Below are 27,314 nucleotides of genomic sequence, written 5' to 3'. Positions count from 1 at the left end.
AAAAATGTTGTCTGAAGGACACAGTGGCTTAGTGGTTAGCACTGTTGCCTCACCTCCTCCAGGGTTGGGGGTTTGAATCCAGCCTCTGCCCTGTGTGTGCAGATTGTATGTTCTCCCTGTGCTTCAGGGGTTTCCTCTGGGTGTTCCCTTTTCCTCCCCCAGTCTGAAGACATGCAATGTAGGCTGATTGCCATTTCCAGATTGTCAGTAGTGTTTATTTGCAATTGCATCCTGCGATGAGTTGGCACCCCATCCAGGGATTCCCCTGGGATAGGCTCCAGGCTACCCCGCAACCCTGTGTAGTGGTACAGAAAATGGATGGATGGATTGTCCAAATATGCTTAGCATTGCCATTTAAAATCAGCCTTTTTTTCCTGCACTAGAGAGTCTTTCATTCTTTAGGCTGCTGTGGTCTAACCATGAATACCACCAATAAGAAAAATATTATTCTTATTAAAACTTTGGCAGGACATCATCTAAAGGGTAAGGTTATGAAAGGTCTAGTGGGGATCAATTTTCCTGGCATATTGTCTTGCATCATGACCGCAATCAAAGATAAGATCTGTCATTGTGGTCTGTATGTTAAGAACATGCTGAATTTAATACGTGTTCTCAGTAGTTCTGAATATTTTATGTTCTGATATGTGGTTGCCAGTTTAATGTCCGTCTGAAATTCTTCTTTAAAATCATCTTTTGTGTGTATAAACTGTGAGCAAAACAATTGCTTTGGTTTCATTACTTTCTCAAAGATGTAAGATATGTAAGGAATTTTATGGCCCCTCTGATATAAACAATGAGACACCAAAAAGCGAAAGCAGTACGCTTATGCAAGGTTAAAACAGCAAGGCTGAAATCAAGCAGGACAGTCTGTCTGACTGAAGTCATTATATTCTCTCCCCTCCGCCGAAAAGTAATGATTAATTATTGCTCTCATTGAGGTACTTGACCTCCATCATGAGGCGCCACCCTCCTATGAGACGTCTTCAGATCTGTTTTCCTCTCTAAATGAATTACAGATCCCACGATGTCTCCCATGGAGGTTTCTACCAGTCGCTGTTGCAGCTTAGCTATTGGGTTTTATCTGTGACATCTATCCTGGCCTTACGTTGAGAAACTTTCCCCAAAAGCTTTTGAATTGAATTTATTCTAATCACTGCAATCCATTGTTTTTCCAAAATGGGTTCAGTAAATTAGTCTTGCCTTTCTTTAGAAATCACAAGAATGCTTATGTGACGTTCATCTCTATTTTTCAAGTGGCAAGCATGCTTTATTAAGAACCCTTCAGAAAGCAAAGTGCAGTCTATCAAATTATAGCTGACTGTGTGCCAAGAGGACTGAGCTGGCACTTTCTGGAAGTTTTAAATGCTTGATTAAAATGTAAATGTGTGTGTTGGACTACTTTGTCAAAGTGATCTGTAGGGATACATCTGGAGCAGTGTCTCAAATAGAGAAAATGCAATTTGGTCACACGGACACAACACAGACCCTTCAGGCAGACTAGGGAGCAAAGATCAGTGTCTCTACAAGCCTGCATGTCTGTCTGGCCAGTTCATAAAACAGTGTCTCTCTACAAATTCTCTAAGACGTTTCATGTGCAGAGCAACAGGTCATGAAGCACTACTGTGTCAGAACGTATCCCCTTTCTTGGTCTCACCATTACATCACCATTCTTGGACAGCACTCGGCATCACCTGCTGTTTTCATTGAAGAGTGCTAATTAAATTTGGAATCCAATTACAGCAATGGTAATGAAATTTCCAAATGGGGAAACTCCTTAATCTGTTCATTGAGGTGTTTAATTACTGGTGGGCGTGCAAGCTGGAGATAGGCCGTGCCACTGGATTTGAAGACGGGGTCGAGGGAAAAAAAAAACAAAAAGAAAAGTGAGGAGTGTGTGAGAGTTAGCCTGGGTGAGACATGTCACTGAATCCACACAAAGAGCTTCAGTGGACCCTCACAGTCTGACGCAAGGCTAATCAGAGTGCAGAGAGAAATAGGGAAATGAGCAAGTTGATTTAGAAAAGAAAGTGAGGGAGAAAGAGGGAGGAAAAAAGGAAACTGGCTATGGAGACTGCAGATATTTCAGACCGCCTGGGATGGAGGATGTTGTTTATGCTTGAATAAGCCCAGTCAAACATCATGTACAGTTTCTTTTCGGAGAAACATCACATGGGACGGATCTGTCAGAGAGAGGAAGAGCAGTCCCTCTCGGATTAACCTTGGAAAGCTTCAGCCTACCAAAAATTCTTTTGAAAATCTTTTTTTTAAATGCTGCACTGCAAAGGCACAACTGAGGCTTGGATTAGACTATAGTTTCCAAAGCAAAGTCATGAGGCAGGGAAAGACTCGGAATATCCACCAGGAAAAAAAAGCCTCTTTAAGGCTATCAGGTGGCTTTCCATGTGGAATGCTTGCTGTTTTTTGTTCAGTCCACAATGCCTATTTCAGCCTGACATTTTCGCCATTGCTTCCGCTTCATTCCATAAATAATAGACGAAGGTCAATCATCGCTGAAGGAATTTGCCTTTATTCTCTCTTTTTGACAGTAATGTTGTCCAGGAGATGCTTTGACAGAGACCAGACTAGACTAGTGTATTAGAATAGAACGAGACTACATTTGCACTTGGCAGCACTCCATATAACAGCACGTGTCTGCTTGTCTACTTTCTTTTAAGTACTATTGCATATATAGGTCTTTATTCAGCTCCAGGTAGCACAGAGTGAATGCATTTTTAACATATTAATTATTAATACATGTTTTTTTTTTTATCCTTCAATATCTATACTGATACTGAAATGACTAACCTACCTAGTATTAATCAACCAGTTGTATCATGAAACATTTCTTTTAGCTTTATCTGTTTCCCTACATTACACAATGAAGCATGTACAGGTGTGAGTTCATGTGCTAAGGCTACTTGGCTCTATCTTTATAATGTTAGCTAGCTGATTTTAAATGAAGTGCACTAGCTAGCAACAATAGTTACCTGGATCGAGTAGGGTCGCAGTGGAGGAGAGCAGGTTATGTTTCACTTTGGAAAGCATTTCTGTACAGCTGTAAGTAAAGTACGTTATATTGTTTTCACTGTGTTGGAATTCCTCGTTGTTAAAGATCGTAAAGAACACCATGCTAGGTAAGAGCTGTTAGTTTGCCTGTAGACTTTTTTTTTTCTCGCTTTGACAGAGTTTGTTTCAGCATTTGTTTTAGCAATGAACTCCTTGTGCTGAGATTTATGTTTAGGATGTTTTAGCAGTAATGTAGGAAGATGCTATAGTTCCTCCTCTTGATATTTTCACAAAGCACAGTTTGTCCTGCTTTGCTTGGATTCATTAAACGTGAAATACTTCCAGATTACTTCATTTCATGTCATCTGTTCATTAACGCGACAACATGTACTGAGCATACATCACACAGTACCATGTGGGATCTGAGCATTTTTTTATTAGAATGAGTACATGAGCATGGTGTTGGACCGATACCCAATTCTATTATTGGTGCAATTCATGACTAAACAAGACCAGTAGGAGTGAGGAATATAAGTATGGGATTAAGCCTCTTTAAACAATGCTGACAATCTTGTTAAATTCCACCAAATGTAGCCACTGAAGGAGTCCACACTCGAAATCTATCTGCAAACGACTCTCACAGCCAAACACTGGCAGACATCGAAGTGTTGTTTTCGTCTGGCTAACTGTATCATGAACATTTCTATTTTAGAGGATAATGTTTTTAGCAGGACAACTAATTACACAAACCCTTCCAAGTAAAAGAACTACCTGTTATGCAGAAAGAAATAGCTGCCATCAATTTTATTACCTTTGAATCTCTTTTAGTTGCTTTTTTAGTTGCTTTTTTAGTTGCTTTTTTTAGTTTATTTATTTCCACTGGTACTAAATGTGTCACACAAAATGGCCAAGAACCACTGACTTTCCACCAGAAGAAGTGTTTGACTGACATTACAAATGACCAACCATGTTTACTCACCACTTTTTTTTTATCTAAAAAAAAAAATCTCTCTGAAAACGTTTAGACAGGATGCTGATGAGAAAAGTTTGTTTTCTTTTCAAAAACTTGTGTACTTAGTGCATTTATGTGGAAGTGAGGTGAACAAATCAGATCGAAACCTTCAAGGTTCGGAAGATGTTCTGTGAGTTCTGTTCTGTGAGCCGTGCATAGTGTGTCTAAGGTTAAGATTATATTGCTGATTACAGAGCGCTGATCATTTGCAGAGACCTTTTTTCCTCAGAAGTGTCTATTTCAGTGACAGCTGGCTGGATATAAAGACAGTTTAGCCAAAGTTTTCTTTAGAAGTGATTACAACAGTTTAAAGGAGCAATCATACATATCATACATAAATACACAATCATATATCCTGGTGCACATAATGTGGAACTTTTGATACTGGAAAGTGTGTTGGTCTCTTTTATTTGGTTTCCACATACATTGTATTTTGTATACATTAATCACCTCAATTTCTTTTGTTGTTTTATTATTAAAACCACTTGCAGCTGTAGTTCCTTCCATGTCCACAGGGAGCAGGCTGCAGTCTTGAAATCTCATTCAGCAGCTCAGGAGACTATGTGAGGCTCAGTGATAAAGCCTGTGGGACACACGGTTTAAGCAGATAAAGCTGTCCTCTGTCCCCTCCAGGGTGAGCAGATAGTTTTCATCGCTGCAGCTTATCCAATAAGTGCAATAGGAGGAGCTGGATTTCATGATCTGCTAGCGTGACATGTCTATACAACAGAAAGTGCAGTACCGCAGTGATATCTGTGTGTGTGGAAGGATGTGTCAAGAGCAGTATATAAATGTAGTTTGCTCAAAGCATATTTCTCTTAAAGTGCACGCAGCGTGATCACATCAAAAATCAATGCACAGATATACTGTATTCAGTAAGGTCCAAAAATGACTACTAATAGCTATTTTCCACCAGTTTTTCAAAAAATAATTACATATCATTATTTCTTACATATTTTTTATCCATTTGAGACAAGAACATCATATTATACTGAGGTATATCACTAACTACTGAGGTATAACCCTATAGTTATAACATAACTAACTAGTGTTAATTATTGTCTCACAGACTAAAAGCTGATACTGACTCAATTACTATGTGCCTCTGTGTGTTGTGTGTTATAATTCTTACTGCCTCAGCCACTAAGAACATACTTTTTATACCTAATAATAATGAAAACTTTTTTCTGTTATTTTTAATATCCAATGAATGAAAACAAGTTACACAATGTGTCAGTAAAATGAAATAAACTGTGCTAAAGTGTTTTTAACAAAAATTTATGCAATGCTTATGAATGTGTCCTGAAGGCCCTTATTAGGTGCCTTATTTTTTAACACTAATGTTTATTAATAATAATAATAATAATAATAATAATAATAATAACAACTGTTCAGGTGTATCAGGGTCTTCAGTCTGATCCACAAACTGCTGCAGGAGTCACACCTTATTCCACTTTTTTATTGTTCTTACTCTTCAAACAACTATTATGTACAGTACTTCTATCTGGCTGGATGATAAACTGCAGACAGAAAGAGGTAAAATAGGGTAAAAAGCATTACTCCAAAAAAAACAAACCTTGTCAACATATCAACATTTCTGATCTAAAATATTGCACAGCTAAATTACCTATTGCCAGGTATAGGCAGAGACAGATGCAAGTGCAGGCGGCAAGTGCAAATGCAAGTGATCTATTTGATCACAGTCGAATAAAACAAAACAAGAACTAGCAGAATGAGGCATGAACCATACAACAGGTTACAGAGACTTAGCAATGACTGTTAGACTCTCCTGGTTATTAATGCTGTGATTGTGATGGGAAACATGTGTCCATAATCAGGAGTAACAAGGCAGTGATGGTGGCTGCTGGGAAACGGAGACCAGTTCATCCATTTTGTGAGGCTGCGATGAACTCAGTGGAACTCAGTTCATGGCTGACACCAGTGGTGATGTGACACACACACACACACACACACACACACATATATATATATGTGTGTGTGTGTGTGTGTGTGTGTGTGTGTGTGTGTTACATATATATATATATAGGTTTAAAGTCCAGGTTTAAAACCTGTAATGCACTACTGAAAAATATACTATATTGCCAAAGGGTTGTGGACACCTGACCATCACGACCCATATGTGGATCTTCCCCAATGTCTGAAGCACACAATTGTCTAGAATGTCTTTGCATGCTGTAGCTTTACAATTTACCTTCACTGGAACTAAGAGGCCCAAACCTGTTCCCTGTTCACAAAAGGGCCTTTCGCACCGCTTTAGTTAGAACGGTATGTCTACACGGCGTTTTAAATCACGGCGGGTGAGGGCGTTTTGGTACGCGTTTGGCCAATCAACATCTACTGACGTCACGGATAGTACCAGTTGTGCTGGTTAGACCCTGCTCCGGAGTAGGAGCTAATTTGGTTCTCAAAAAAGGCAGTCCGGTACTAAAATCGCACCCAGTTCCGGAGGTGCAAAAACGCCAAAAAGTGGGTAGTTCCACAATTAGTTCAGGTACTATGAAAATGTTCCTGTGGTGCAAAAGGCCCTATAGCGAGCTCCATAAAGACATAGTATGCCAAGGTTGGAGTGGAAGAACTCGAGTGTCCTGCACAGAGCCCTGACCTCAACCCCACTGAACACCTTTGGGATGAACTGGAACACCGACTGAACCCCAGACCTCCTCACCAACATCAGTGCCTGATCTCACTAATGCTCTTGTAGCTGAATGATCACAAATCCCCACAGCCACGCTCCAACATCTAGTGGAAAGCTTCCCAGAAGAGTGGAGATTATTATAACAGCAAAGGGGGAGTAAATCTGGAGTGGGATCTTCAACAAGCACATATGGGTGTGATGGTCAGGTGTCCATATACTTTTGGCCATATAGTGTATATTAATATGTTGAACTTCCTTTGACTAGCTAAATTCAAATGATCAACTCAATATCAAATCATTGGTGAGCATCAGGTGTTTTAGAGTAGGAACAGATCTAAAGCCTGAAGTACTGTGCGTCCCAAAGAACAGAAACATTTCAAACAATATAAAAGAATATAAATGTGTGTGCTCATTTGGTTTCTCTGGTAAAAACAATCAAACCTTAATAAAACAGTTTTAAGAAAGCTAATTGTGCTTAGTTGAGTGTATTTGATATAAAACATGTACCACATTTCTGTTACTGTCAGCCATTTTGGACTGGTTAACTATAGTCAGGAAAGACAGAAAAATCAGCATTTGAATAATGGTCTCATTTCTCTGCCACCAAGTAGTCTGGAGGTGATTTACAGCGTTGGTTTTCTTAAAAAGCTTTAAATCAACAGTCCATGAGTGTGGACACCCTTAATTGTAGGATTAATTATGAAGGTCACAGAGGACCTTTAGGGAAAACATGTTCGGCCTTATGTTGTACCCATAAGAGCACTCCATAAAAATATGAAAAATCATGAGGATTTGAATAAAACCTATAAACTCTGTTACCTTAAAAAGGTGACATTATTTGCCATTCTCTAGGAGTGCGCCCTTCACACAAATCCAGTCTCTGAAAACTAAACCATTGTGGAGATAATCGTTCAGTAGCTCTTCTCCTCTCCCATTATCACAAACAATTCATAATCTAAGTACATTAACAACAGAGGAAGGGGTTGTAAAGAGTCTAGTACCCACATCTGCAGGCCTGCCCACTGCTAGTAACTTAGTTACAGTATATAAGGTATATACATATATAAATATACAGTATATATATATATATAAAGTACTTCTACTCTTATAGAAAAATAATAGAAAAATAATCAAAAACAGGGTGGTGTAACACAGCCCAAAGAAAAATAGAGTTACTGTTACCACCAAAAAGGTGATGGCTTTCCTATAACAGCATGTCCCAAAGTATTTTATTCCTTAAACCATACCCTAGTTCCGTACACCACTGTTTTCCTTTCTCTTATACCACAGCAATTTGCTCACAATAACAATTTTATAGTCTTTAATGTATAGTCTTATATCAGTTTATTTAATGTCCATAAAAACAAGTTAGTGCCTGTTATCACTTACGTTATAACAGCAATCAGCTGTCGTTTCCTCTATTTTTTTCTCTCTTTTGAAACTAATAAGACCAAAAAAATGCAGCTTGCCATGTTATCGAGAAACCACAAAGTGTGAAGTTCTCTGTTCTGAAGACTTTCTATTGTCGGAAATCTTAACGGACCAGTTTTTGTTTTTTTAATCAGTCTGCAGAGCTGCTGTTATAGTAAATCAATCAACAACTTTTGACCAACCCAATGGCTGTGACATCATTACTAATGCATTTTGCATATGACGTGCAATGCTACTTTCAAATTTGGCCAAAAACAGGGACATTCAAAAACCAGATGTGCTACAACTCAGCATATAATATTTTGAAAAACATACAGTAGCAGTCTTTGTTAAATATTATGATATATTTGGTAACGCTTTATATTACTGTCTATATTTACTCCTGTAATATAAAGTGTTACTGTATATTTTGATATAACTATTCATTGGTCCTAGTCTAGCACATGTTTTTTTTTTTGGACTTGTTTCTAGCAGATTTTTTTTTACACTTCTGCGTAAAGGCAGAATGTGCATAATGTTTGTATCCTTCATTCTGTTTGTATGATGTCATCACTGATATCCATGACCTCCAAAAGCTGGGGAACATGAAGTTCAAATATTTTGTAATCCTACATTAAAAAAAATGAGTGTACAGCACTCAAAAACAGGACCAGGCTGTACAGCAATATAATATTGTGATGTTCTTGCACTACAACCCCATTATAATTACCGAAACTAATTACAATAAAATTCATTCTTTTTACATATGTGCTGTATGAAGACCCAAATAAAGACTGTAGGTGTCCAAAGCTATTACACCTGGATGTTGTGTCTATATTAGTGATATTCCATTCCCACACATAGGATGTGGAGTTGTTGGTAACAAACATTGATTATTGATTTATTGATTGATTGATTATTGATTATTGATTAACAACTTTGATCAAATAATACGTTTCCTCCACTTTGGTCATTCAAAGGAAAGAATCATGCTGGGTTGATAGAGTGTGTTGCTATATGCAACAAGCAGTGAATTAAAAAAAAAAAAATAAGATACTTCTGGTTTAATTCCTCTGGATGCAAGTAGTTGAAGTCATAAACATGCATAAACATGATTCAGGCCAAAGTGCATTCAATAGTAAAGGCTCAGTAAAATCACTAGCAAATAGCTAGCAGTGATACTTCATAATGAAATTAGTTTTGTGGTGGGTATTTGTACTGAACCAGAGACTGGTGTGTGTGTGTGATTAGATGTCTGGGCCGTGAGAGTTAGGTAATGGGTAATGTGAAGGATTAGATGATATGTCTTGTAGTTTGTTATTTGGTGAAGGATTCTGGGAAATGCAGTTCAATTGTTAGGAACCTACCTATAGGCTATGTTATAATGTAGCTACCAACATCAGCCATCGACAACTCTAGAGAGGGTGCACAGCAAAAACTGTTTGCTGTTTGGAGGTAAAACATACATACATACATACATACATTTTTGCTCTAGATAAATTAATAATGACAAATTGAAAATGTTTTCAAGATTTCTTTTTCATTCGTTGTACAATTATTAATCTATGTTAATTATTTTCAGTGTCGCTGTGCGAGTGTGAAGTTTAGCTGTAGTCTAGCCGTACTTCCTCTCTCCATCATTCCTGGTGTCATGGTAGCGCCGAATGGCACATAACTACACTACCCATCAATCTCTGCATGTCACGTGATCTAGTCACACGTTCCCTAATCACTCTCACCTGTGTCTCGTTAGGCCTTGTTAGCACCACTATTTAAATTCTACTTTTTCTGCATCTCACTGTCAAGCTTCTGTTGTTGTTGTTGTTGTTGTTGTTGTTGGTTGGTGGCGTGTGTGTCATGGTCTCACTTATAGTCTGTATGTCGCTTGCCTCGTTCCCATAGTTCATGTTCATGGTTCTTGTTTTCACAGTTTCATTTGTTCTGTTTGTACTTTCCACAATAAATTATCCACACTTGCATCCGCCTTCACCGCCAATTCCTGACACATGGCCTTCTACAGTCTCATCTTTTTGCACAGAGGGTTTGAAAATTGAGCCACATGTAATGGTTTAGTGTATGTAGCTTTTCCTTTTGCCTTGTATTGCTTGAAAAAATGGAGGTTGTCACCTAATAAGATTGAAAAGCTAAAAGAGTAAACTTCCCCTAAAAAAATGCAATATACTGAAAATATATTACAAATTAGTATTTAGATTTTAGAATACACCAATAATTATTCCAATGTATTGAGGTTTTTATGTGAAATATCTTTTATATAAGTCATACTGTATGTTTCATGCTTCACCATGGTTGTTGCGATCTTTCTGATTTCAAGTTCAGTATCTAAGTTGGGATTGAAGCTGAGCTAAGCTGACAATATAATCATTATTATTATCCATAAAAGTCAGCGGTAAAATAAGTCAATTGTGGAGCAGTGACGCATAATGAACATAGCTCAGAGAAGCTGAAAGGATTGTCTGACTCTGAGTCAGAGAGTCTTGAGAGAAATGACAACATGACAATATCAAGTCAGATTAATGCCACGGGGTGGTGCTTTCATTTTATTGACACTTCATTGTGCATAACTGTTGAATGAACACTGTGAAGAAATTCTGTATATAAGACAATAAAATACTATGTTTAAACCAGTACAAACCAGTCGATGCATGAGGCACTGTGGTATTCTGGGAAATATTTACAGGCCTGGCTGATTAAACTGTAAAAAAAGGAGCTATTGCTGTGACTATATTGAAATAACACAATAATACATAGAGTATCTTTAACTTAATGTAAAAATAGGCAATAAAGCATTTACCTGAAGCAGCAAAGGAACCTCATCTGGCTAATTGTTCCTTAAAGCAGCAAAGGAACCTCATCTGGCTAATTGTTCCTTAAAGCAGCAAAGGAACCTCATCTGGCTAATTGTTCATTTCACTTCCATTATTTTTTCATTCTAAGTTTTGATAAAGAAGCATAGCTTCAATTATTGTAACAAAGTTAAACCAGAAATAAAGATAGGCGATGCTATTCAATGTTAGCCCAACATTTGCTGGCTAGCCTGATGTTCTCAAATGATAATATAAACATAGAGCTTTTTTAGCTGGACTGTGCCCCATTCGTGGGTGGGAAGTAATGAAGTACATGTAGTCTCGTTACAGTGCTTGAAGTACATGGTTCACTGTAAAGGTACTGTTTTAGTATAATTAACTAAACTGAATAATATATTCAACCCTAGAAGACTGTAAGCCAATTAAGTCACTCCAACTTTTTAAAGCCAATCAAAATTTCCTGCTAAAAGTCTACACTTCAACTGCTAAATGTTGAGTCAGCAGCAGCGATGTCTGAGACAGTGGAGACAGTTGGGCATCTCTGACCTCATTTATCAGAAATCTCCCATTTTAAAAGCTTCAAAAGAAACAAAAAAGAAAAGTGTGATAATGATCTGCAAATTATGTGAGCCAATTACAATTTTCACTGACCACAACCCCCTGACTTTTCTTTCCAATATGCAAAACAAGATCCAGAGACTGATGCACTGGCTGCTGTTTTCATAGCCATACAAACGAAATATTTGTCATATTAAAGGCAACAAGAATGTCATGGCTGATGCTCTCTGTCATGCTTTGTGTAAAGTTCTAGGCCTCTGTTTATGGAGGCGGTGTATGCTCTGTAGGTTAATTATTGTTTGTCTATTTTCTCTCTCTCTCCCTAGGGAAGGCAATAAAGGCTAGGCCTGCTCCTGCTTTACTATCTGTCTTTTTTCCTGGGAAGTTGGTATCTGGGTGCCTTCATCCTGATTTCTTTTCCTTTGTATGTTTGTCTGTCTGTGTGGTTGTTTTTCAGAATTTCCCTCCATGCAACATTTTCATCACACTGACCACTGACTATCCAATCAGATTTTGGTATCTTGATTGTAAATAAAATACTAACTCAGAATCGAACTGCCATGTGGTCCTCCTTTCTTTGCTGCAGCCTGCATAAGCGGGGTGTTACAGCGTCTTCCCGCGACTCCTTATCACATTCCCATCCATCCAACTGACAAAGATGTACAGTGACTTGGATAAGTATTTACTGCCTTGAACTTCCAAGAGCAGGTGTATTTCTATTTAGGTCACATGACAACTCCATTCAGCTAAAGATGAAAGTTGCGATGGCAACTGGTTCCACCAGAACTAACGTAGGAAATTCACAGCAATGGGGGGGTCAATATTTATACAGTCACAACTTTTATGTTTTTTATCTGGAAATAATTTTACAAACTATTGATTTACAGATTGATGACATAAAACCCTAGCTGTGTCCATTTCAGTCACAGGTTCTAATACTACAAAATGTGGAAAAGTTCAAGGGGGTGAATGCCAGTAAGTTAATGTTATAACTGTTATAAGTTACTTTGTAAATATGTTGCATTCTGGCTCAGATGTGCATTGCATCAGAAAAAGAAAGAATTGTGGTACCTTCTTCTTAAGCTAGCTGCCACTCACATATATGCTGTTATTCTTGCTGCCATTGCTACTCTTCCACGCTGCCAGTAAGTTGTGTAAAAGACTGTATCACGATGTTCTAAACGTCAAAGCTCATGTCGAGTTAGCATGATGGTTCTGCGCTGTGGGATGCAAGCGGAATGAAGGGAAAGAGAGTGATGAAACTTTTGTGAGGGTTGGACAGACGAGTGGAGGCACATAACAATAGCATCATGATGTCCAGTGTGTAAGTGTGTAAAGGACATAAGTGCTAAGGATCCAAACATCTGACATGTTTTTATTGCATCAGTTTAAAAAAAAAATCAATTTCGAGCATTAAACATTATGGAATGTGCTCAGAGTTTAGTGAATATACAGTATATGAGTTTGACATTATGAAATAAATAATTGGATGAATCATCCACACTGTACAGCGTTTAACTATTTCCTTGAACAGAGAAGCTGCACAAACAGAATCCAAGAGCATACATATACCATGTGCCTACTGCAGATCTTAATGTAGATTCTTCTAGTTCACCTTGCAAAATACTGAGCTTCCTTCATTTCTTCTGCTTTTAAAGGCCAGCATCAGATTAACGTGGGTGAATTGGGGTAACTACTCTACTGAGACAGTGTCTCTGTTATAGTGAGACAAATTAGTGTGTTTCTGTTATATTGAGACAAATTGATCTGTATTTAATGATTATCATGACTAGGATTATTCATTATTCATAACTATTAACCTCAATATGGTCCCAATATTTGGCTATTAGCACTATTACAGCCATGCAGAAATTCAATTTAAACTTAAACATAAGTCAACTCTGAATATGGAGAACTTTCTGTGTGTATCTATCAACATATCTATCTTTTGAGCTTTAGTTTTAATAGTTGAAAATATTTTAACCGTTTTAAAAATAAGGGCTCTGCTGTGCAACTTGGATGTCAATTTTACATGACAGTTCGTAAAGCAGCTAAAAAATGGATTTGTCTTTGTTTTTAATATTGCATCCTTCTGTGCTTGTGTGTGTTTATTTTACAGGAGGAGGGCTTGAACAAATGAAAAACTCCATCTCTGAAAGCACTACTCAAAAACAAACTGGCGGCCTCAGAGGTGTGAACTGCAGGCAGGTAATATCAGTAATCTGAATCGGCTGCCCAGAAATTTTGTGCGCATATTTTTTGATGTATCTTTTGAACATAAGTTTCCAGCTCTGAATACAGCCATAAGAGACAAAAACAATTAGTCTGGGATGATCTTTCAGCATCAACTTTCTGTACTTCAAAAAGCTCAAATGCTGAAGAGAGACATGAAAAAGCTCAATTCATCTATACATATCACATTATTATTAGAAAGGCAAATACATTTTAAATATAAAATAGAGACATGTCCTAGGACTATTCAGCTTTATGTGCCTTCAATATCCAACTGCATTTCAGACACTTTTGCATTTCACAAAATAAGCTGTAGATAGAACTAAATTAACTATTTAGTTATCTTATATGTGCATATGATGTGATATGGGAAATGAAATACTGTCTGGCTTCAATTCTGAAAGAAAATCAATAAAGGAGTAATAAATAAAGAAGGCTGTGTGAATTACTCTTTTAGCTTTTTGAGCAGAATGAAGAAGCAAACAACCAAAACAGCTTTGTGCTATTACAAAAAGAAAAGCTATAGCAAAATATGATGATTATAGGCAAACAAAAACATGTATGACTACTAGAGGGTAAATTTAGTGTTTACACAAAATAACTCAAGATGTGCCTTTTATTCAGTTCAATTCAGTATTTGTGTAGAGGTTTTGACAATAGACACTGTCACAAAGCAGCTTTACAGAAATCCTGATGTAGATTTAGATCATTAATGAGTAAGCCAGAGGCGACAGTAGCAAGAAAAAAATTCCTTGAGATGACATGCAGAAGAATCCTAGAAAGTAAATCAGATTCAAAACGGAAGCCATTCTCTTGTGGGTGACAACAGATAGTGAGATGATAGATCATTACAGTATACAGGTGTAGAACAGTAAAGACAAACAGCACTGAGTGTGTGAAAAGGATGTTTGGTATGAGCAAATCGAGCAAATTGAGTCCTGGGATGAGCACAGGGACAGTCTTTATGATTACAGCTGCAGTTCTTACATACAGCAGTGTTATCAATTCAAATCAGACCAGTATATACAAATTTCCCAGGCAGGTAAACAACCCACCCAAGTGTGAGAGATAAGTATATGTATGACAGGCAACTTTGAAAGATATTCAACAAGGCAGTGGGTATATGACAGTATACTGAAATTCAAGGTTAAGGACATCATTTATAATTAATGAATATAAATAATCTGTTCTGTTATATTCTGTTTGTGCAAATGATTATATTGGCTTTCACAAATCCAATATACATAAATCAATCAGTACAAACTGACAGAAAGCTAACAGGCAAGAACATTAAGTGGCATCTTAAAATGTCCATATTTTCAAAAAATGAGAATTATGGGTAAACTGAGCTCACATGAAATCAGTGACCCTATTAACACCATATAAATACACCTCATACATGTAAATACATAATATTTGTGCTTATATAAATTGTTATCCAGTCTTTATACAGTATATCATGACCAGACTTATGCACAGGTGAAAGGGGGCCCCAAATGAATAAATATTTTCATTCTATCAATCAGAACATTTTCAAAGAAATATTGGCTGGCTTGTCCAGTCTCACTACTTCATTGAAACAGATGCTTTGATTGGTTTAGTTCTTATTTAGCTTGTGTTTATTGGTGCAGTCATGTGAGCTTTTGATATTAGCTAGCTAATTCTCATAATGTCAGATAACAGAAAATATGATGGTAGGGTTAAAAAAACCTTTGGAGGGTGGATTTTTCAAGGCCTTTGCTGCAAGTAAATCCTGACAACATAATCCTAAAAGATAAAGCCCTACCTTTGTATTATATTTTAGGGATTTCTTTGGACTAGCTTTATTGTGCCTTTTGTTCCACTGGCCACACTGCTGTGTGATAACAGTGAATATTAGAGTGCACTGTGTGGCTGCGTGAAGGTTTGATTTTGGGTTAAGGTGATAGCAGTGTATCTCTTTTACCTCATTAGTTAGATTCATATTCGGATATTCAGGTGTTCCTGGTCAGTAATGCACACACAGCACACAAAATTATTGCAAGACTACATGTTGAATGTGACATCAAAAGGAGAAACAACTGATTCTGATACTATTTTTCTGAATATAATCAGAATATCTGTGTTGCTGGAATGTTAGGGACCATAGATAAAGTGCAGCAAAAAAGGAAAGTGTAAAAACTTGTACATTACCAACTGCCTGATTTTCATAGCGCAGACCATTCTAACCAACTACAGCCCACAGAGACAAACTGAATGTCACAGTTAGACCATATCATTAGGACAGTAAAAATTAGTTGTACAACAGCAAGTAGTCTATAACACCCACTAGGTGAGCATATTTAATCTCATATTTGCTATGGACATGTAATGAATTTTTAATTCATTATAATATTTAATAATGGATAATGATGGAAAAATATAAAATGGTAATCAGATACAATTAATATACGAAAGTGGCTGAGTAGTTGTTATTATATAATAAATTGTCTGCTAATACCATGGATTCATGATATTATAGTGGCTGTTGTTTAGCCTTGAATTCTTTTGTGCTTTGGGCAGATGTAAATTCATGTCTTGGTGTATGTATAGGGCCACCACCACCGTGAGTCCATCCCTGATATACATGCAGATCCACGAATAGTTAATAGGCAGATCCAGAAGATAGCCAGCATGCTGAATGAAACCTTTGGGAGTGTCTTAAATGCTGTGTCATTAAGAGCTCCCATACTGCATAAGACTCAATGATGATGATGATGATGATAATGACAAATGATAATGATGGCTGGCCAACAATGAGCCTCGTTTATTTTAGTAAAGTTATGTGTAAATGATTGCGTAAGCCAAACCAAACTAGAGTTTTGGACTCACGTGCCTATGTTGATCACCCGTAAAATGCAAAGCGCATTCCTGACACAGCTCATTTGCATTTAATGACGCCCACAAAACTCCATAAAAGTTCAAGTGCACAGACAGCTGGGAGCACAAAATTAACAATCAGGTTAAAGGCTGAGAGGCAGTTATTTAGACCCTTAGTCTAAAGTTATTTAGACTCACTTCTATGCCAAGAAGGATATTTAATGATATATAATATTAATAATAATACGCAAGCGCTAAAGTCTGCATCAGCTGAGGCATTTGTTTACGGCTCACAGCTCTGCACAGACAGACCGACACCCAGCCTCCGTTTATACAGCACAATTTCTTTCATCATAATTGAATGATTAGTTTTATTTGTTTTAATTTATGAGTTTGTGTTGGCTTGCTTTATTTTTTAGATTCGTTAATTAATTCCAATAATATAAAACGACTGGTTTTCATGAAATGTTCTCAAAGGTGCTCTTAGTCCCTGACCTTGTGAACTAGCCTGAGGACGGGTTTTAGATAGAGACTCCAAAAAACTTCTGTAAGTCGCTCTGGATAAGGGCGTCTGCTAAATGCTGTAAACATAATAAAAATAAGGGATTTAACCTCAGTAGTTTATTTCAGATAAAAAGGTGCAGTAATCCATGCAAATTATATGATCTGATGTCAGTCAAGTTGAGGTTTATATTAGTTAGTCTTATGTGTAAATTTACACACAATCAGGAGCACGAGTAGGATACGAACGATTTTTCAGGATTTTTAAATTTACATATTTCAAATTTAAGGGATTTTCACGAATCTCAAATTTCTTGTGTAAGCACTATGAACAATATATGAATTCATATCCAGCTTGATAAATGAGACTCAGTGAGAGATTAGAAATAAGGCTGATTTTCTCAAATCCAAAATTTAGATTCCTGCATTCTGGTAGCTTTCTATGTAGGAAATTTTTAAAAATGTTAAAAAGTTCACTGTTATGTCAAAATCTGCTAACAGGAAAAAAAGTAAAAATATATAGAGCAGAGCCAGCACACTTGTAACACAGGACAATTCCAACACATTTATTTTCTCCAAATTGCGTGTGTATATACAAGTACATCACTTCTCTGTGATTGATCCACACTTGAGAGGAGATATTTGTGAAAAGCCATTTTGTGGCAGGTAAGGCAATAACTGTCTTTTTTTTCCCTTAACATAGAGTTTGTGCCTGCTACTTCTGTGCATGCTAGGATTGTGAGAAAGCATAGATGTTACCTGTAGTACAATCTGTTATAACTGTACAGCATTTGCTTCAGATGTCTCAGACTGATAAGAGTATTTAATGTTGGTACCACTGAGACAGAAAATATGTGCACCTACTAATTTCCACGCTCGTAAGCATGAATTGCAATTGATACAGAGGTCAAAAAGGCATTAATCCTTTTTTTATGTTATAGAAGTATGGTTAGATTATAGTAACACACCACCAAAGAATTACGATAAAGAAGCTTTTATTAATAATAACACTGACTTTGTCCGCAGTTATTTGTGTTGTTCACAGTTTGCTCCAATAACCTTTTTAAAAAACACCAATTAAATAGGTTCTGTGAGCGATTCTCCACATGTGCATAATGGACATCCAATGGTGTTGTAATTAATTCATATTTTCCAAGCTACTCTAAACACTATCACTATGATACACTATCATATAAAGTATTGAATGTTTGATGGTTTAATTTCAATTTCTTGATGTGCATGTAAGCTTACAGCGTTTTTTAAATGGTATTACAGTTGTGCCACTTTGTCAGGACAATTATTATCCTACACAAGACGGATAGTGGAAGTGGTGGCACAGTGGTTAAGGCATTGGGTCCTTGTGCAAGACCCTTAATCATCAACTGCTCAGGTGTATCCTGTCTCAATTGTAAGACAAAAGCATCAGCCAAATGAGTAAAATCTAAAAATGAAAGTATGAAGTCTGTAATCATAATTGAGTGATTTAATTCCAACCTACAAATTTTACATGTGTACTAGCGCTCCCTTACTTTTGACCAGCCTCAGAGGCTCTCAGATACACTGTCAGGGGTTGTGCTTTGCCAAACAGATCAAGTCTAATGTAGTTACTTTGTTACTGACTATAATGATTTTGCAGCTAGCTTCATACAACATATTCGAGTAACAAAAAAAAAAATCAATTTTTCACATTATTAAATAATCCTTGTAAAGAAAAATCATTTATTTCTATGCAGTCATTGTAATTATAAGATCTGATGTGAGGCAGTGTATTAAGTGGCATTAATACACAGTGTGTTATGATACAGGACTGGTGAAAATGGGAAGCACTGCATAAAAAAAGCTTTTGGCAATGATAGGGGGGATATCAACACACACTGCAGTGGTTCAGAGCACGATTTCAAAAGGCAACACTCCAAAATGAGGATATTATATAACTCAAGGAAAATACCGCATTTGACAAGAGGATTTAATTGAGTTCTGTTCTGTTTCTCCATTCACGTCTTTATCTTGATTCTTTAAAGGGTTTCAGAGAAGAGCTGTGCCTGAATACCACTACTGCATACACATTCTTATACAGCTGAAGGTGTGTATTGTTGTGTCCGATATTTTTCTTTGGCCTTTGGACTACAATGGCAGTTTGTGTGCAAAAAACAGAATGTGAAATTTTTTGCATGAGAGGAATTATAAACACAATATCTTCACTACGTTATTAAGCGCTAAAGTAACTGCTTAAAGTGTTTAACTCACTCCTCAATTTGTGTTCAGTGTCCAGTGCCTGAGAGAATATTGTTGAACAGTACACTATGTAACATGCTGCTCAAGATGTGTTTTGTATAGCCAAGTGCCCGACAAATAGTTCTGTTCTAGTTCTAACAATCTGTGCTAACGAAATGACAAACAAAACATCAGAATGATAATATGTTTTATATATAGTAGTGAGGCGGTGTTAGAGCAAGATGAAAGTTCAAATCCCAGCACTGCCAAGCTGCCACTGTTGGGCCTGTAGGCTATACTTCTCTGCTTCATGAGCGCCATGTTATGGCTGACCTGTGCTCTGACCCCAGCAGCCTTCCAAGCTATGTGGAAGAAAAGCAGAATTTCATTCAACTGTTTCTGTATAATGACAATAAAGCCTGCACGCTTTTTTTTATTTTTATTTTTTTAACTTCATTATTGTCAGTAAAACGACCCAAGGTTGGCATAATATCTATCACAATACTTGTTTTTTTTTTTCCTAAGGTTTTGCTAACAACAACTCAGCGCTCATTAAGTGCACTCTCTAACACTGAACATGAAGAACAATGAAATGAATACAGTAACAATGCAGTTGGTGAATGTTCTAAAAGCACTGATGATACCTACAGTACTCTCAGAAACATACACAGGCATATGATTTGAAACATAGTAATAGTCGTGTAGACTCAGGACAGGAAGTCAAGTCTTCAGTGTGTTCCTGTTTGTATCGCTTTTAGCTAAGTCATTTTGAAGCTTTGTAGTGAATAAACTAAGCTGACACTATTAACTGTTATTAATCTAAACTATTAATAAACTAAACTGCCAATATTTCAAACATACTATACACTATATATTACTTTAATAATGAATATAATGATATGTAATAATGAATAAGTCATGCTGTTACATTCTATTATTTTTCAAAAGCACGTATACATAAGTGAATCACAAATCCAACCGAAATTTATTAAGTTACACAATAACATTTTTTGTAATCTGCAAACTTAATTTCCAATTCGTGTGGGTATGTAGCCAAAAATACTGTTGTTATTATTAGCTAGATGGACCGTTTAAATCTATGGCTAGGCAGGTGGAAAGTGGAGTATCGGGAGCTTATTAGAAGTGCTGGTACTACTTTACGGTGAGTACCAACAAACCTGATTAAAATAGAATGAAATCTATTAAAGTTCTGCAAAGGCAGGAGAGGACAGCTGGATTTTGTGAATTTTTTGGTCCAGCGCCCACTGGGCTTTTGGCCTGGATGAGATTTTGTAATCATCATGCTGATTTGTTAAGTATGGTTATGTGCACGTATTTTAGAAATCTAAAGCCTTTCTTTTTAAGGCGGATGGATGTGTATATAATGTCTACACTGTAAACTATTTAATTCATCAAGGGAATAAATTGAACTAGGTGCAGCATGGTGGTGCAGCAGGTAGCGTTACTGGCACCATTTTGGGGGTCTCCATAGAGGCTCTACACAGAATCCTACAAAACAGGGTTTCTCTTTCAGAAAAGGTTCCAATTACATTAATTATGGAAACGTTTAAACAATCTAAAAATATAATTATTTCAGACTTTCTTATCATCACATATATCATTATATTATTCACTACATATGAGTTAATATAATACTCGGATATGCAGTTAATAGATTTGACTCTATAGTTTTTCCCAAGCTTCACAATAGGTCAAAGTGTTAAGTAGAAAAGCTTCTATCCAGTGCTATATGTAATGTTTTGTGATTATAGATTAGAATCCTACGCTATACCACATTGTGTCCACATCTGATAAGCCTGTTGTTATTGCAGCGTTCGAGGAAGGAGCTATAATTCACCCTGGGAGAAATGGATAAAAGGGCCTGTCTAATTCTTTCCTATTTTCTCTCCCACCAGCAAGCTGGCACACCAATATATGCACTTCAACCTTACTCATAAGGCTGCTACCATAAGTCTAAAACAGATCTCCAGGTCTTTACTCCCATCCCTCCAATTTTGGATGGAAGAAAAGACCCCAAAGCACATTGCAATAAGACCATTACAGGCAATGCATAGGTTAAACAGACATCTCAAAAGGTCAATGATAAATGATCAGGTCAATGATAAACTCCATATGTAAGTGTGTTAAAATTTCATCCTTACGAATTAAAACATCTTTACGTCATATTATCCTGGTGAGCAGTCTCTTCTCTATTGTTCTGTAGAATGTTTCAAGAGCTCAAATCAGGTTCAGTGACTAATTTCAAATATACGCTGTCAGGTTTACTGAAGGTAAGTGCAAGTTTGGGCATTTATTAAAAACAACCAAGGCAAATAAACCAAAACAGCTAGGCAATACTCAAAAGGATAAACAGGCAAGAGGTCAGGCACTTGGCAAACAATCATAAACCAGACTGGGCAAATGGGTAGACTGGGCAAACAGTAAACAAAGCAGAGGTCAAACAGCAAGACAAACCGGGCAATGTTAAAAAGGCTTAGTATTGTCATAGGCAGTGGAGGAGCAAGGTTTTGGAAAGACGAGCAAGGTTTTGTTTAAATGTCTAGGTTATTTAAAAGAATGCGTGTGATTGTAAAGATGTGTGTACTCAGTCAGGAGATGTAGATTGGGGATAGGTGCTTGCTTGAGTGTCATGTAACATGGCTGCTGGCTGGAAATTAAGGGAATTGGGGTTTGTTTGATGGCGTGCTTCAGAAGACATAACACATAAGCAGCAAATATTGGGGATTGCCAGCAACAGCAATTGCCTTTGGGCACCTATTATTGCTCCTCTGTGCTCTGTAGTAAGCACAGGTAAAGGGACAGAACCCCAACACCAAAAGCACACCAATCATGAGGTTGACTTGTACCTCAGGGTGCTATGTGCAGTGGAAATATCCTACTCAGGCCAGAGTCTGGATTGTGACATGGAACACAGACAGGACTATGAAAAAACACAGGTCCAGAGGCAAAGGCAAAACAAGCAGTGCAGACAGAAGCAAACATGGTAACTGGGTTTGAGGCTGAGAATAGCATTGATACTGAAACTAGAGAAAGATTCACTGTGATGGGTGAAGGATCAGACAGGACCATGATCTAAATAAAAGGGTAAAAGGCTGTGAATAAACAGCATCTCTAACTGACACTTGCAATACAGAAAAAGTATTGTGATTGTACTGTTCTCTGTGATACAAACTATTTAAATGTACCCTTGAAGGTATAGCACCGGACCTTACTGTCCAATTACTGTATGTACTTTAAAGATATTCTTCTAGAGTTATATTGTCTTAACTTAGTACAATGGATGCTACCACAAGCATATGTAGCTTAAAATCCCAGCTCCAGGTCCAACAAACTAGGGCAGATTCAGTAATATAGAAAGGGGTGCAAAAAGGGTGTGTAAGTAGCTGAGATGGACAGTGATACAGCAGCATGTGTTTAAGGCTGGACTTGTCAACACCACCAGGAAGGGAACCGGATTGGTGGACACCACCAGAAAGGAAACTGGGCCAGTGTACACCGCCAGGAAGGAAACAGGAATGGTGAGGAGCTTCAAGAAGGGAACAGGGCTAGTGAGGAGCATCAGGAAAGGAATACGACTGGTGTTGAGCACCAGGAAGGAAACAGGGCCCGTGAACACCACGGAATGGAACAGTGAAAACCACCAGCAGCAGGGCTGGTGTACACTACCAATAAGAGAACAGTTTTGGTATACACATTAGGAAGGAAACAGGGGTGGTGAACACCACCAGGAAGGGAACGGGGCCTGTGAGGAACATCAGAAAGGGAAGAGGGCTCGCGAACACTACCAGAAATGGAACAGGGCCGGTATACAGCACCAGGAAGGGAAAAGAGTCTGTAAGCAGCATAAGCAAGGGAAGAGGGAAATGAGCATAACACTGGGTCCACCTCAGGTGTTGAATCTGCCACAAAGGAAGGCTAAAGGACCATTCTTTAAGCCTTCCTTTGTGGCAGATTCAACACCTGAGGTGGACCCAGTGTTATACTCATTTCCCTTTCTGGGCCTACATTTTTTGGAAATCAATATGACCAGGGCTGACACATGGGAGAAAACAGAGCCTAAAATTAGCACATGAGCTGACTCAGGGCTTGAAAATCACTTGAGATAAGTCTCAGTGACTGAAGCTGAATTAAAAAGCTCCCAGGGGTTAGGCATGGCAGAAATGAGAATTTATAGGGACTAAGGCCAACCGTGGGGAATGACAGTAGCTATGTCAACCAGTCTCTTCCCTACTTGGGGGTGGTCACAGGGGCTGAGATGGGAACCACTGAGTGATAAAAACAAGGGATAAGCCCTAAATATGTACATATACACCATTTTTAATTGAATCTTTTCAGCGTTGTTGGAGGATATGTTAGGTGAGAATAATTGCACTCATGTGTAGAACAAAATAACCAGTTTGAGACCACCTGAGTGAGGTCTCAGTCCGTTCTAGTGTGCTTCGATTGAAGTGAGAAATTTGACCCTGAATTAACCGAGCCACCAGAGGTGACCCAAATATGTTGTTTATTTTGGGTTGTAAGGAAGGTTTTTTAATTAGCGCCACTAAACGACCTGTGGAGCGCAAAGTGAGCTGAAGTGCTGCAGACAGTGCTAAGGACAGAGCTGCAGTGCTACGGAAATGTGATTCAGGATATCTGGACAAATGATAAATGGTGGATGTGGTACACAAAATGTTTTTAAATGTTTTAAACTATTTATTTGTTTTTGGGTGATTTTCTGTTATTTCTACACACACTTGACATAGGTTCTTTTCATTTTTACCAATGCAATCTTTCTTACCAAAAAACAAAAGAGGTTTACAACTAATTTTGTTGTGATTCAGACTCAGGAAATGGACTAAAAGGAGTGAAAATGATCAGCCAGAAAGGGGCTGAAACAGAAACAAGAGAAGCATAGGGAGCTACATGTGCAAAGGGAGTAGTTGAGCTAGGAGGTTTGGCAGCAACAAGGCAAGTTAATAGGAAAATTATATACTTCTGTATTCAGTGTTACAGTTGCTTTAAATGTCTGTGGTGGTGAAGCAGGACCCCAGGGCAAACCCAGGACCTGCTGGAGAGATTATCTCACAGTTGGGTTGAAACATCTGGGGATACCCAAGGAGAAGCTAGGATCTGTGGATTGGGATAGAGACGTCTGGACTGATCTTCTCAACCTGCTGTCACCAAAAGAAAATTAAATGAATAAATTTATGATGATGCATTTTTAAAAAAAAAGGAATGAATGAATGAATGAATGAATGCATTCACAACTCTGAATTATTTACAGATTTAAGTGCTGCTCAGACACTTGTGCACAAGATGCAATGTGGAGTTGCACACCATGTCTTCATGGAGCTCACTTTGTGCACAGGGGTATTGTCATGCTGGAACAGGTTTGGGCCTCTTAGTTCCAGTGAAGGGAAACTGTAATTCTACAGCATATAAAGACATTCTGTATAATTGTGCGCTTCCAAATTTGTAGCAACACTTTGGGGAAGAACCACATATGGGTGTGATGGTCATTTGTCCACATACTTTTGGCCATATAGTATAAGTTACTAACAGTGGTACACCTCTCTGAATTGGATCATATGAGAAAATATTGCAGCCAGTCAACACTGGTGGTTAATGTTAACTTATGTACATATATTCTTGGTAATTTGAAAGGTGTATTTCCTTTGGCGTTGTCCCAGATAGTTAAAGGTGTAATAGGCAGTTGTTTAAAAGATTTTTAGTACATGTACAATAAGGCAGGAAGGGTGGGGGCAGGGGTGTTGGTGGCTCAAAGAGTAAAAAAAAAAATCATTTAAATGTCGAATCCACAAATTAACTTTCAGAGACTTAATCTTTTCTTTGCACCTTTAAAGCTTTTGCTATCAGTGATATCAGTGTTAATTAGCTAGCTTGCCTTGCTAACTAGTATACTGTCATGTATAGATGTTATTGTTGGCTGCATAAAACCCATTTTGAATTTAACAAATGAAGTATAAAATTCAGAACTGCTATTTTGTTGCTATTGTTTCCAATGCCATCTGTCCTTTTGTGGCTGGTTTGGAAATTAGTTAACACGTTAACTAATTGCATTTCTTTCTGGACCTGATTTGCTTACATAGTCTATAGTTAGGTTCACTCGCTCCTGTAGGTCTTCTCCAAAGCTCAGTTGAGCTGAAAAAATCTTGGAATCTATACTTAGATGACAAGAATTCCCTCAGTAGGCTGGGAAAAGAGCTGAGGAGAAGCTGACAAGAGCATATTAAAAACATTATTGGAGCACTGCAGGCTATCCTGATCCAACATTTGGGGATTAATATCCTTCCAATCATCACACATTCAGACATTTACATTTACATTTATGGCATTTGGCAGACACCCTTCTCCAGAGCAACTTACATTTATCTCATTTATACAACTGTTGAAGGATAAGGGCCATGCTCAGGGTCCCAGCAGGGGCAGCTTGGCGGCCATCATACCTCGACGAGCTTCTCTAACTTCCTCAGAAAACAAATACATGTACAAACAATTGAAAGATGAGTCTCACTTTCTCTATCCCACCCACATCAACAGTGATTCATTCCTTAAAAAGCGCTAACACGTCCACAAATTGAGTACACTTGTGAAATAGCTGTTTTCCTCCTACAGATGCAGACATTAACACATTGTCATTCAGTACTTTCACATCCCATTTTGTAGCATGTTAGTCGCACTAAAAAAAGCTGAAGAGTGTTAGATACTATGTGCAGCAGATTATATGTGCTACTAATAGGAATTGTGTATAATATACTCGCTTTAGGGTAGAATAGATATCATTCAGCTCGTATTCAGAACATGAGAAATGGTCCATGAAAGGTACTAATTACTAATTAATACATGGTTAAAAAAAACTGCAAGATGTGATATTTTATGAGGAAGCTTTAATGATGCTGGCAGCGTGATACTTTGCGACTTTTTTGATGTATGTGTTGTTTGTCTCAAATGAGAGTCCTTGAATAAATCTTTACATATTTGACACATTATGTGTGTGGTGGTCTGGGAAAAACCTGTCGCTGTGGCTGAATTCTGGGAAACAGACGAAATGATGAAAAAAAATCAAGTTTTGACCAAAATTTACTTTTTTTTTTGCCAAAAATGTACTTTGACCTCTTTACTTTACAAAATGATAAATATAATTTATCAGAATAAAGTAGATATTATTTAATTTAGGCTACTTTCTAAACTTGCCATAGCAAAGATGATGTAGAAGGAGCCAGTTCAGCAAATGCAGTGGCAGAAACAGTCAATCTGCCTAAAGATTTCTAAAACCTTGCTATCTAAATGTGATTTTTTTTACAATTTGATCAGGTTTTTGCATAGTTACATGCCATAGTGTAATGGACACAAGCCTAATCAATTTTGTTTGTAATCAGATAAGGGCTGTCAAAATGCCCACAATGCTCTTTCTCAAAATACTATAGGTTGAAATGACAATTTTGGTCATAATCATTTTTCATATAAAAGAAAAGAATAGAAAAAAGCACCAAAACACAGAAAAAATGTTGATTTCACTGTTTGTTTGTTTTTTTGCTTGTGACCTCCATTGTTTGAAACTTAACAAGAATGAAGAAAGCTCCGCCCACTCCGCATCATGTCATATAGCCCTGCAAAGCTTATTTCCTGATGATGATATTTATGGTATATATGTCAATTTCCTTTTTAAAATGACACTAACTAGACTGGAAGCACATTGAACCTCATATACAGCAGATATAAAAAGTCTACACACCCCCATTAAAATGGCAGGTTTTTGTGAAATAAAAAAATGAATCTTAGATAAAACATGTCAGAACATTTTCCACCTGCAATGTGAAATTACAATGTATAAAAGTTAAGTGAAAAACAATCAGAAACATTTTAGGGAAAAATAAAAAACTTACAGTAACCTGGTTGCAAAAGTGTGCACACCCTTTTATAATTGGGGATGTGGCTGTGTTCAGAATGAACCAATCAAATTCAATCTCATGTTCAAGTATCATACAGCTGTCATCAATGAAATTATTCTGATTAACCCCAAATAAAGACCAGTTGT

Source organism: Pangasianodon hypophthalmus, chromosome 5 (genome assembly GCF_027358585.1).
Source record: "Pangasianodon hypophthalmus isolate fPanHyp1 chromosome 5, fPanHyp1.pri, whole genome shotgun sequence".
In the NCBI taxonomy this organism is placed as follows: Eukaryota; Metazoa; Chordata; class Actinopteri; order Siluriformes; family Pangasiidae; genus Pangasianodon; species Pangasianodon hypophthalmus.
Note: the sequence above shows the minus strand (reverse complement) of the source record.